Here is an 11,021-nt window from a genome sequence, read left to right on the forward strand (position 1 = left end):
TTGAACGCCAGTATGTCCTCCCTCCAGGGTGTGATTTTTCTTCTGCTGTTTTTGATTCTGTTTTTAATTTTTATATTTTTTTTTGTGACTCCACATGATCATGCATCTAATAAAACATAAAAGACCAATAAAGAAATAAAAAATAAAATTAGATAAAAATTGGGTTGCCTCCCAATAAGCGCTTCTTTAATGTCAATAGCTTGACAGTGGGCTCTCATGGAGCCACACAGGTGATCAGGTCAATATTGTAAACTCCCAACACCAAACTTAGAGTTTGGACATGGGGTCTTAACACCAAACTTAGTGTTTGGTTGTGGCCTCCCAACGCCAAACTTAAAGTTTGACTGTGGGGGCTCTGTTTGACTCTGTACTGAGAGAAGCTCTTCATGCTTACTCTCCTTTGTTACAGAGGGATGGCCGTGTGCCTTAAACATAAGGTAGTCCCAATTCAATTGAAGGACTAATTTACCTCTGTTAATATCTATCACAGCTCCTGCTGTGGCTAGGAAAGGTCTTCCAAGGATGATGCACTCATCCTCTTCCTTCCTAGTGTCTAAGATTATGAAATTAGCAGGGATGTAAAGGCCTTCAACCTTTACTAACACGTCCTCCACTAATCCATAAGCTTGTCTTAATGACTTGTCTGCCAATTGTAATGAGAACAAGGCAGGTTGTACCTCAATGATCCCCAGCTTCTCCATTACAGAGAGTGGCATAAGATTTATCCCTGACCCCAGATCACATAGAGCTTTTTCAAAGGTCATGGTGTCTATTGTGCAAGGTATTAAGAATTTGCCAGGATCTTGTCTCTTTTGAGGTAAAATTTGCTGAATCCAGGTATCTAGTTCACTAATGAGCAAGGGGGTTCACTTTCCCAAGTCTCATTACCAAACAACTTGGCATTCAGCTTTATGATAGCTCCTAAATATTGAGCAACTTGCTCTCCAGTCACATCTTCATCCTCTTTAGAGGAAGAATAGTCTTCAGAGCTCATGAATGGCAGAAGGAGATTTAATGGAATCTCTATGGTCTCAATATGAGCCTCAGATTCCTTTGGATACTTAATAGGAAACTCCTTCTTGCTTGAGAGACGTCCCAGGAGGTCCTCCTCACTAGGATTTTCGTCCTTCTCCTCCTTTGTGTATTCGGCCATATTGATCACATCAATGGCCTTGCACTCTCCTTTTGGATTCTCTTCTGTATTGCTTGGGAGAATACTGGGAGGAGTTTCAATGACTTTCTTACTCAGCTGGCCCACTTGTGCCTCCAAATTTCTGATGGAGGATCTTGTTTTACTCATAAAACTTAAAGTGGCTTTTGACAGATCAGAGACTAAGTTTGCTAAATTAGAGGGGCTTTATTCAGAATTCTCTATCTGTTGCTGAGAAGATGATGGAAAAGGCTTGTTATTACTGAGCCTATTTCTTCCACCATTATTAAAGCCTTGTTGAGGCTTTTGTTGATCCTTCCATGAGAAATTTGGATGATTTCTCCATGATGAGTTATAGGTGTTTCCATAAGGTTCACCCATGTAATTAACCTCTGCCATTGCAGGGTTCTCAGGATCATAAGCTTCTTCAGAAGCTACCTCTTTAGTACTGTTGGATGCATTTTGCCATCCATTCAGACTTTGAGAGATCATGTTGACTTGCTGAGTTAACACTTTGTTCTGAGCCAATATGGCATTCAGAGCATCAATTTCAAGAACTCCATTCCTCTGAGGCGTCCCATTATTCACGGAATTCCTCTCAGAAGTGTACATGAATTGGTTATTTGTAACCATGTCAATAAGTTCTTGAGCTTCTGCAGGCGTTTTCTTTAGGTGAATGGATCCACCTGCAGAATGGTCCAGTGACATTTTCGAAAACTCAGATAGACCATAATAGAATATATCTAATATGGTCTATTCTGAAAACATGTCAGATGGACACCTTTTGGTCAGCTGCTTGTATCTTTCCCAAGCTTCATAGAGCGATTCACCATCCTTTTGTTTGAAGGTCTGAACATCCACTCTAAGCTTGCTCAGCTTTTAAGGAGGAAAGAATTTATCCAAGAAGGCCGTGACCAGCTTTTCCCAGGAGTCCAGGCTATCTTTAGGTTGTGAGTCCAACCATGTTCTAGCTCTGTCTCTTACAGCAAAAGGGAAAAGCATGAGCCTGTAGACTTCAGGATCTACTCTATTTGTCTTAACAGTCTCACAAATCTGCAAGAACTCAGTTAAAAATTGGTAAGGATTTTCAGATGGAAGTCCATAAAACTTGTAGTTCTGTTGCATTAAAGCAACTAGTTGAGGTTTAAGCTCAAAATTATTTGCTCCAATGGCAGGAATAGAGATGCTTCTTCCATCAAACTTGGAAGTGGGTTTAGTAAAGTCACCAAGCATCCTCCTTGCATTGTTATTATTTTCGGCTGCCATCTCCTTCTCTTGTTCGAAAATTTCTGAAAGGTTGCCTCTGGATTGTTGCAATTTAGCTTCTCTTAGTTTCCTCTTTAGAGTCCTTTCAGGTTCAGGATCAATTTCAACAAGAGTGCTTTTTTCCTTGTTCCTGCTCATATGAAAGAGAAGAAAACAAGAAAAGAAAGAGGAACCCTCTATGTCACAGTATAGAGATTCCTTTATGTTAGTAGAAGAAGAAAAGAATAGAAGAAGGAAAAGTGAAGAATCCAAACACAAGGGATAGACTGGGTTCGGATTTTTGGGTGAAGGGAGGTGAAGAGTAGTGTTAGTAAATAGATAATAAAATAGAAGAAGAGAAGAGAGGGAGAATTCGAAAATTAATTTTTGAAAAGGAGTTAGTAATTTTGAAAACTAAAGATAAGATATAATTAAAATTAAAATTTAAAATTTAAAACAATTAAAAAGAATTTTTGAAAAAGAGATGAGAGATTTTCGAAAATTAGAGATGGAGAAGTAGTTAAGTTGTTTTGAAAAAGATAAGAAACAAACAAAAAGTCAAATAGTTAGTTGAAAAAGATATTAAAGTTAAATTTGAAAAGATAAGAAGGTAAGAAGATAAGATATTTTAAAATCAAATTTTTGAAAAAGATAAAATTTTGAAAAAGATATGATAAAAAGATAAGATAAGAAAATAAGATAGAAAAGGTATGTTTGAAAAAGATTTAATTTTTAAATTTAAAATTACTTACTTCACTAACAAGAAACTACAAGATAAGATTCTAGAACTTAAAGATTGAACCTTTCTTAACAAGAAAGTAACAAACTTCAAATTTTTGAATCAATCACATTAATTGTTAGTGAGTTTTCGAAAATTTGATATAAAGATAAGAAAAAGATTTTGAAAATATTTTGAAAAAGATTTTTAGAAATTTTCAAAAATAAAAAAAATGAGAAAGATATGATTTTTAAAATTGAAAATTTGACTTGACTTGTAAGAAACAACTAATTTAAAAAGATTTTGGCTAAGTCAACTCAAATTTTCGAAAATTAGGAGAAAAAAAAAGGAAAAGATATATTTTTTATTTTTGAAATTTTAATTATGAGAGAGAAAAACACAATTATGACCCAAAACTTAAAAATTTTGGATCAAAACACATGATGCATGCAAGAACACTATGAATGTCAAGATGAACACCAAGAACACTTTGAAGATCATGATGAACATCAAGAACATATTTTTCAAAAATTTTTTATGCAAAGAAAACATGCAAGACACCAAACTTAGAAATCTTTAATGCATGGACTCTAACAAACGAAAAATGCATATGAAAAACAACAAACAACACAAAACAAGAAAACATCAAGATCAAACAAGAAGACTTACCAAGAACAACTTGAAGATCATGAAGAACACTATGAATGCATGGAATTTTTCGAAAATATGCAAGAAAAAAAAATTTTTTAAGGCATGCAATTGACACCAAACTTATAAATTGACTTAAGACTCAAACAAGAAACACAAAATATTTTTGGCTTTTATGATTTTATGAATTTTTTTTTTGAAAACATTCTTAGAAAAATTTTGAAAACTTTTTTGAAAAGAAAATTACCTAATCTGAGCAACAAGATGAACCGTCAGTTGTCCATACTCGAACAATCCCCAGCAACGGCGCCAAAAACTTGGTGTTATTGCCGGATCAGAAAAACTTGGCGCTGTAGTTGCACGTAATTGTAATTCAAATAATCCCCGGCAACGGCGCCAAAAACTTGGTGTTGTTGTCGGATCAGAAAAACTTGGCGCTGTAGTTGCACGTAATTGTAATTCAAATAATCCCCGGCAACGGCGCCAAAAATTTGGTGGTCGAAATTGTGATTCGTACTCTTTGTACTTGTATGAAATTTAATTCGAGATAATAGCTCTTTATTATGTGTGGACACAACTCCGTTCAACTAACCAGCAAGTGTACTGGGTCGTCCAAGTAATAAACCTTATGTGAGTAAGGGTCGATCCCACAGAGATTGTTGGTATGAAGCAAGCTATGGTCATCTTGCAAATCCCAGTCAGGTAGAGTCAAATGTAATTGGATTAGATATTTAAAAGATAAATAAAATAAAGGGATAGAAATACTTATGTAAATTAATAGTGGGAATTTCAGATAAGCATATGGAGATACTGTGCCCTTTCTTTTTCTACTTTCCTACTTCTTCCTTCAATCCTTCTTACTCCTTTCCATGGCAAGCTGTATGTAGGGCATCACCGTTGTCAATGGCTACATCCCATCCTCTCAGTGAAAAAGGTCCAAATGCTCTGTCACAGCACGACTAATCATCTGTCGGTTCTCAATCAGGTTGGAATAGAATCCCTTGATTCTTTTGCATCTGTCACTAACGCCCAGCCTTCAGGAGTTTGAAGCTCGTCATAGTCATTCAATCCCGGAATCCTACTTGGAATACCACAGACAAGGTTAGACCTTCCGGATTCCCATGAATGCCACCATCAATTCTAGCTTATACCACGAAGATTCTGATTAAGGAATCCAAGAGATACGCGTCCGGCCTAAGGTAGAACGGAAGTGGTTGTCAGTCACGCGCGTTCATAGGTGAGAATGATGATGAGTGTCACGGATCATCACATTTATCATGTTGAAGTGCAACGAATATCTTAGAACATGAATAAATGAAATATATAGGAAAAAAGTAGTAATTGCATTAAAGCTTGAGGTACAGCAGAGCTCCACACTCTTAATCTATGGGGTGTAGAAACTCCACCGTTGAAAATACATAAGTGAAAGGTTCAGGCATGGCCGAATGGCCAGTGCTCCCAAAACGTGATCAATAGTCTCTTAAGATGAAGAATAAAACAAAACTGAGACCAAAGATGTCTAATACAATAGTAAATTATCCTATTTATACTAGACTAGCTACTAGGGTTTACATGAGTAATTAATTGATGCATAAATCCACTTCCGGGGCCCACTTGGTGTGTGTTTGGGCTGAGCTTGATCTATCCACGAGTTGAGGCTTCTTTTGGAGTTGAACGCCAAGTTGTAACGTGTTTTGGGCGTTCAACTCCGGGTCGTGACGTGTTTCTGGCGTTTTACTCCAAACAACAACATGGAACTGGCATTGAGTGCCAGTTTACGTTGTCAATTCCCAAATAAAGTATGAATTAAGTTGGAAAGCTCTGGATGTCTACTTTCCAACGCCATTGAGAGCGTGCCATTTGGAGTTCTGTAGCTCCCAAAAATCCATTTCGAGTGCAGGGAGGTCAGATTCCAACAGCATCAGCAGTCCTTTGTCAACCTCCTATCAGAGTTTTGCTCAAGTCTCTCAATTTCAGCCAGAAATTACCTGAAATCATAGAAAAACACATAAACTCATAGTAAAGTCCAGAAATGTGAATTTAGCATAAAAACTAATGAAAACATCCCTAAAAGTAGCTTGAACTTACTAAAAACTACCTAAAAATAATGCCAAAAAGTGTATAAATTATCCGCTCATCAGTGTCCTATGAATCCATCACCTCTCTTAAATGAAAAATGCTTTAATCCCAAAAGAACAAGAAGTACAGGATTTCGAATTCATCTCTGAAACTAGTTGAATTATTTTGATATGGTGACAATACTTTCTGTTTTCTGAATGAATGCTTGAACAGTGTATATGTCTTTTGAATTTGTTGATTAAAGAATGTTAAACTTGTTGGCTCTTGAAAGAATGATGGAAAAGGAAAAATGTTATTGAGGATCTGAAAAATTATCAGATTGATTCTTGAAGCAAGAAAAAGTAGTGAATTCAAAAAAAAAAAAATATATATATATATATATATATATATATATAATAAATAAAGTGATCCAAGGCAAAAAGAGTGTGTTTAAGAACCCTGGACACCTCTAATTGGGGACTCTAGCAAAGCTGAGTCACAATCCGAAAAGGTTTACCCAGTTATGTGTCTATGGCATGTATGTATCCGGTGGTAATACTGGAAGACAGAGTGCTTTGGGCAACAGCCAAGACTCATAAAGTAGCTGTGTTCAAGAATCATCATACTTAACTAGGAGAATCAATAACACTATCTGAATTCTGAGTCCCTATAGATGCCAATCATTCTAAACTGCAAAGGATAAAGTGAGATGCCAAAACTGTTCAGAGGCAAAAAGTTATTAGTCCCGCTCTTCTAATTGGAGCTAAGTTTCATTGATATTTTGGAGTCTATAGTATATTCTCTTCTTTTTATCTTATTTAATTTTCAGTTGCTTGGGGACAAGCAACAATTTAAGTTTGGTGTTGTGATGAGCGGATAATTTATACGCTTTTTGGCATTGTTTTTAGTATGTTTTTAGTATGTTTTAGTTAGTTTTTATTATAATTTTATTAGTTTTTAGTTAAAATTCACTTTTCTGGGCTTTACTATGATTTTGTGTGTTTTTCTGTGATTTCAGGTGTTTTCTGGCTGAAATTGAGGGACCTGAGCAAAAATCAGATTCAGAGGCTGAAAAGGACTGCAGATGTTGTTGGATTTTGACCTCCTTGCACTCGAAGTGGATTTTCTGGAGCTACAGAAGTTCAATTGGCACGCTCTCAATTGCGTTAAAAAGTAGACATTCTGGACTTTCCAGAAATGTATAATAGTCCATACTTTGCCCGAGATTTGATGGCCCAAATTGGCGTTGCAAATCAGCTTTAGAATTCCCGGCGTTTAACACCGGAACTGGCACAAAAATTGGAGTTAAACGCCCAAACTGGCACACAAGCTGGCGTTTAACTCCAGAAAAAGCCTCTACACATGAAAGCTTCAATGCTCAGCCCAAGCACACACCAAGTGGACCCCGGAAGTGGATTTTTACGTCATTTACTCATTTCTGTATATCTTAGGTTACTAGTTCACTATTAATAGGACCTTTTGACATTGTATCTTTACCTCATGACACATTACACATTTCTTATTGTATCCTCTATGGCATGAGTCTCTAAACCCCATGGTTGGGGGTGAGGAGCTCTGCTGTGTCTTGATGGATTAATGCAATTACTACTGTTTTTCATTCAATCACGCTTGCTTCTATTCTAAGATATCACTTGTTCCTAAACTTGATGAATGTGATGATCCGTGACACTCATCATCATTCTCACCTATGAACGTGTGCCTGACAACCACCTCCGTTCTACCTTAGATTGAGTAGATATCTCTTGGATTCTTTAATCAGAATCTTCGTTGTATAAGCTAGAATTGATGGCGGCATTCAAGAGAATCCGGAAGGTCTAAACATTGTCTGTGGTATTCTGAGTAGGATTCAGGGATTGAATGACTGTGACGAGCTTCAAACTCGCGATTGTGGGGCGTTAGTGACAGACGCAAAAGAATCACTGGATTCTATTCCGACATGATCGAGAACCGACAGATGAATAGCCGTGCTGTGACAGAGCGCGTTGAACATTTTCACTGAGAGGATGGGAGGTAGCCATTGACAACAGTGAAACCCTACATACAGCTTGCCATGGAAGGAGCCTTGCGTGCATGAAGAAGAAGACAGTAGGAAAGCAGAGATTCAGAAGATAGAGCATTTCCAAAACCTCAACCTGTTCTCCATTACTGCAAAACAAGTACTTATTTCATGTTCTTTTACTTTTCACAATTAAACCTGATAATTATTGATATCCTGACTGAGAGTTACAAAATAACCATAGCTTGCTTCAAGCCGACAATCTCCGTGGGATCGACCCTTACTCACGTAAGGTATTACTTGGACGACCCAGTGCACTTGCTGGTTAGTTGTGCGGAATTGCAAAAGTGTGACTGCAATTTTGTGCACCAGTGAGCATGAAACCTAAGAATTTGCCCGCTTCTACTGCAAAGGTGCATTTCGCGGGATCGAGCCGCATGTCATGCTTTCTTATGGTGTCGAACACTTGGGCCAGGTCGGACAATAATGTCTCTTTGCTTTGTGTTTTTATTAGCATGTCATCCACGTAGACTTCCATGACCTTTCCGATGTGATCCGAGAAGACTTTATTCATTAGCCTTTGATAAGTAGCTCCTGCGTTCTTGAGACCGAAAGGCATCACAATGTAGCAGTAGTTTGCTTTCGGTGTTAAGAACGAGGTCTTTTCTTGATCTGGTGGATACATGGGGATTTGGTTATACCCCGAGTATGCGTCCATAAACGAGAGATATCTATATCCGGAGGAAGCGTCTACCAGAGCGTCAATACTTGGGAGTGGGTATGGATCTTTTGGACAAGCTTTGTTGAGATCGGTGTAATCGGTGCACATTCGCCACTTTCTATTTTATTTTTTCACCAAGACGACGTTGGCTAGCCATAGTGGGTATTTGACTTCTCTTATGAATCCTGCTTCCAGTAGTGCTTGTACTTGTTCTTCCACAGCCTGGGATCGCTCTGGCCCAAGTTTTCTTCGTCTCTGCTGTACCGGCCGAGATTCTGGGTAGACCGCCAACTTATGACTCATTAGCTTAGGGTCTATTCCTGGCATGTTTGCGGCTTTTCACGCGAAGAGATCAACATTATCTCGTAAGAATTGTATTAGTAATTCTTTTGAATCTTCTCTTAGGATTGTGCCGATATTAGTTGTTTTTTCCGAAGTATCCCCGATCTGAATCTTCTCTATCTCACCTTCTGGCTGTGGACGAAGCTCTTCTCGTCGTTGGACTCCGCCCAGCTCGATTGTGTGGAACTCTTCTCCTCTTCCTCTGAGGTTTAGGCTTTCGTTATAACAGCGATGTGCCATCTTTTGATCTGCTTTTATCGTGGCTATTCCTTTCGTAGTGGGGAATTTCATACATAGATGTGGGGTCGAGACTATTGTGCCAAGTTGGTTGAGTGTTGTCCGACCTATGAGAGCATTGTAAGCTGAACTTACATCGACAACGATGTAGTCTATTTTGAGGGTCCTGGATTGGTTCCCTTTTTCGAAGGTTGTATGTAGTGGTATGTATCCAAGTGGTTGAACCGGGGTATCTCCTAGTCCGAACAGACTGTTTGGATATGCTTTAAGTTCTTTTTCTTCTAAGCCGAGTTTATCAAAGGCTGTTTTGAATAAGATGTCGGCGGAACTCCCTTGGTCTATTAAGGTGCGGTGTAGATTGGCGTTTGCCAATATGATGGTGATGACCATGGGATCGTCGTGTCCTGAGATGATGCCGGAGGCGTCCTCTTTAGTGAATGTTATTGCCGGGATATTGAGTGCTTCCTCCTTTCCCTCGACATGATATACTTCTTTGAGATATCTTTTGCGAGATGATTTGGAGATCCCACCTCCTGCAAATCCGCCATGTATCATGTGGACATGTCTCTCTGGTGTCCGAGGTGATCGTTCGGTTCGTTCGGTATCTTCATCCCTTCGTCTCTTTCTTTGATCATCATCTCGGGTGGCCAGAAATCGATCTAATTTTCCTTCTCTCACCAATTTTTCTATGATATTTTTTAAGTTGAAGCATTCATTTGTGGAGTGTCCTCGGACTCGATGGTATTCACAATATTCCTTCCAGTTTCCTCCTCCCCTTTTGCCTTTGAGTGGCCGTGCTAGGGGGATTTTTTCTGTATGGCAGACTTCTTTGTATATCTCGACCAGGGATGCCCTGAGAGGAGTGTAATTATGGTATTTTTTGATTTTTTCCCCTTGTCGATCTTCTTTTCTCTTGGATTCCTTGTCTTTGTCTCGGTAGGAGGCCCCCGATTTTGAGGTCTCTCCTAACCGAGCATTTTCTTCCATGTTGATATATTTTTCTGCTCGTTCCTGTATTTTGTCTAAGGAGGTCGGGTACTTTTTTGATATAGACTGGCTAAAAGGTCCCTCTCGTAGGCCGTTGATGAGTCCCATGATGGCGGCCTCTGTTGGTAAACTTTGTATGTCCATGCATGTTTTGTTGAATCTCTCCATGTAGTTGCGGAGGCTCTCCCGATCTCCTTGTTTGATCCCTAGTAAGCTGGGGGCGTGCTTGGCCTTATCTTTCTGAATGGAGAATATGGCTAGGAATTTTTTAGCTAGGTCATTAAAGCTTGAGATGGACTTTGGGGGTAGGTTGTCGAACCATTGGATTGTTGTCTTTGTGAGAGTTGTTGGAAAGGCTTTACAGCGAACAGCATCTGGGGCGTCAGTAAGGTACATTCTGCTTCTGAAGTTGCTGAGGTAGTGGTTGGGGTCCGTGGTGTGATGAGCGGATAATTTGTACACTTTTTGGCATTGTTTTTAGTATGTTTTTAGTATCTTTTAGTTAGTTTTTAGTATATTTTTATTAGTTTTTAGTTAAAATTCACTTTTCTGGACTTTACTATGAGTTTGTGTGTTTTTCTGTGATTTCAGGTATTTTCTGACTGAAATTGAAGGTTCTGAGCAAAAATCTGATTCAGAGACTGAAAAGGACTGCAGATGCTGTTGGATTCTGACCTCCCTGCACTCGAAGTGGATTTTCTGGAGCTACAGAAATCTAATTGGCGCGCTCTTAACGGCATTGGAACGTAGACATCCTGGGCTTTCCAGCAATATATGATAGTCCATACTTTGCCCAAGATTTGATGGCCCAAACCTGCATAGCAATTCGGCCTCAGAAATTCCAGCGTTAAACGCCGGAACTGGCATAAAACTTGGAGTTAAACGCCCAAACTGGCAT

The sequence above is a fragment of the Arachis stenosperma genome, chromosome 7 (assembly GCF_014773155.1).
Source record: "Arachis stenosperma cultivar V10309 chromosome 7, arast.V10309.gnm1.PFL2, whole genome shotgun sequence".
Lineage (NCBI taxonomy): Eukaryota > Viridiplantae > Streptophyta > Magnoliopsida > Fabales > Fabaceae > Arachis > Arachis stenosperma.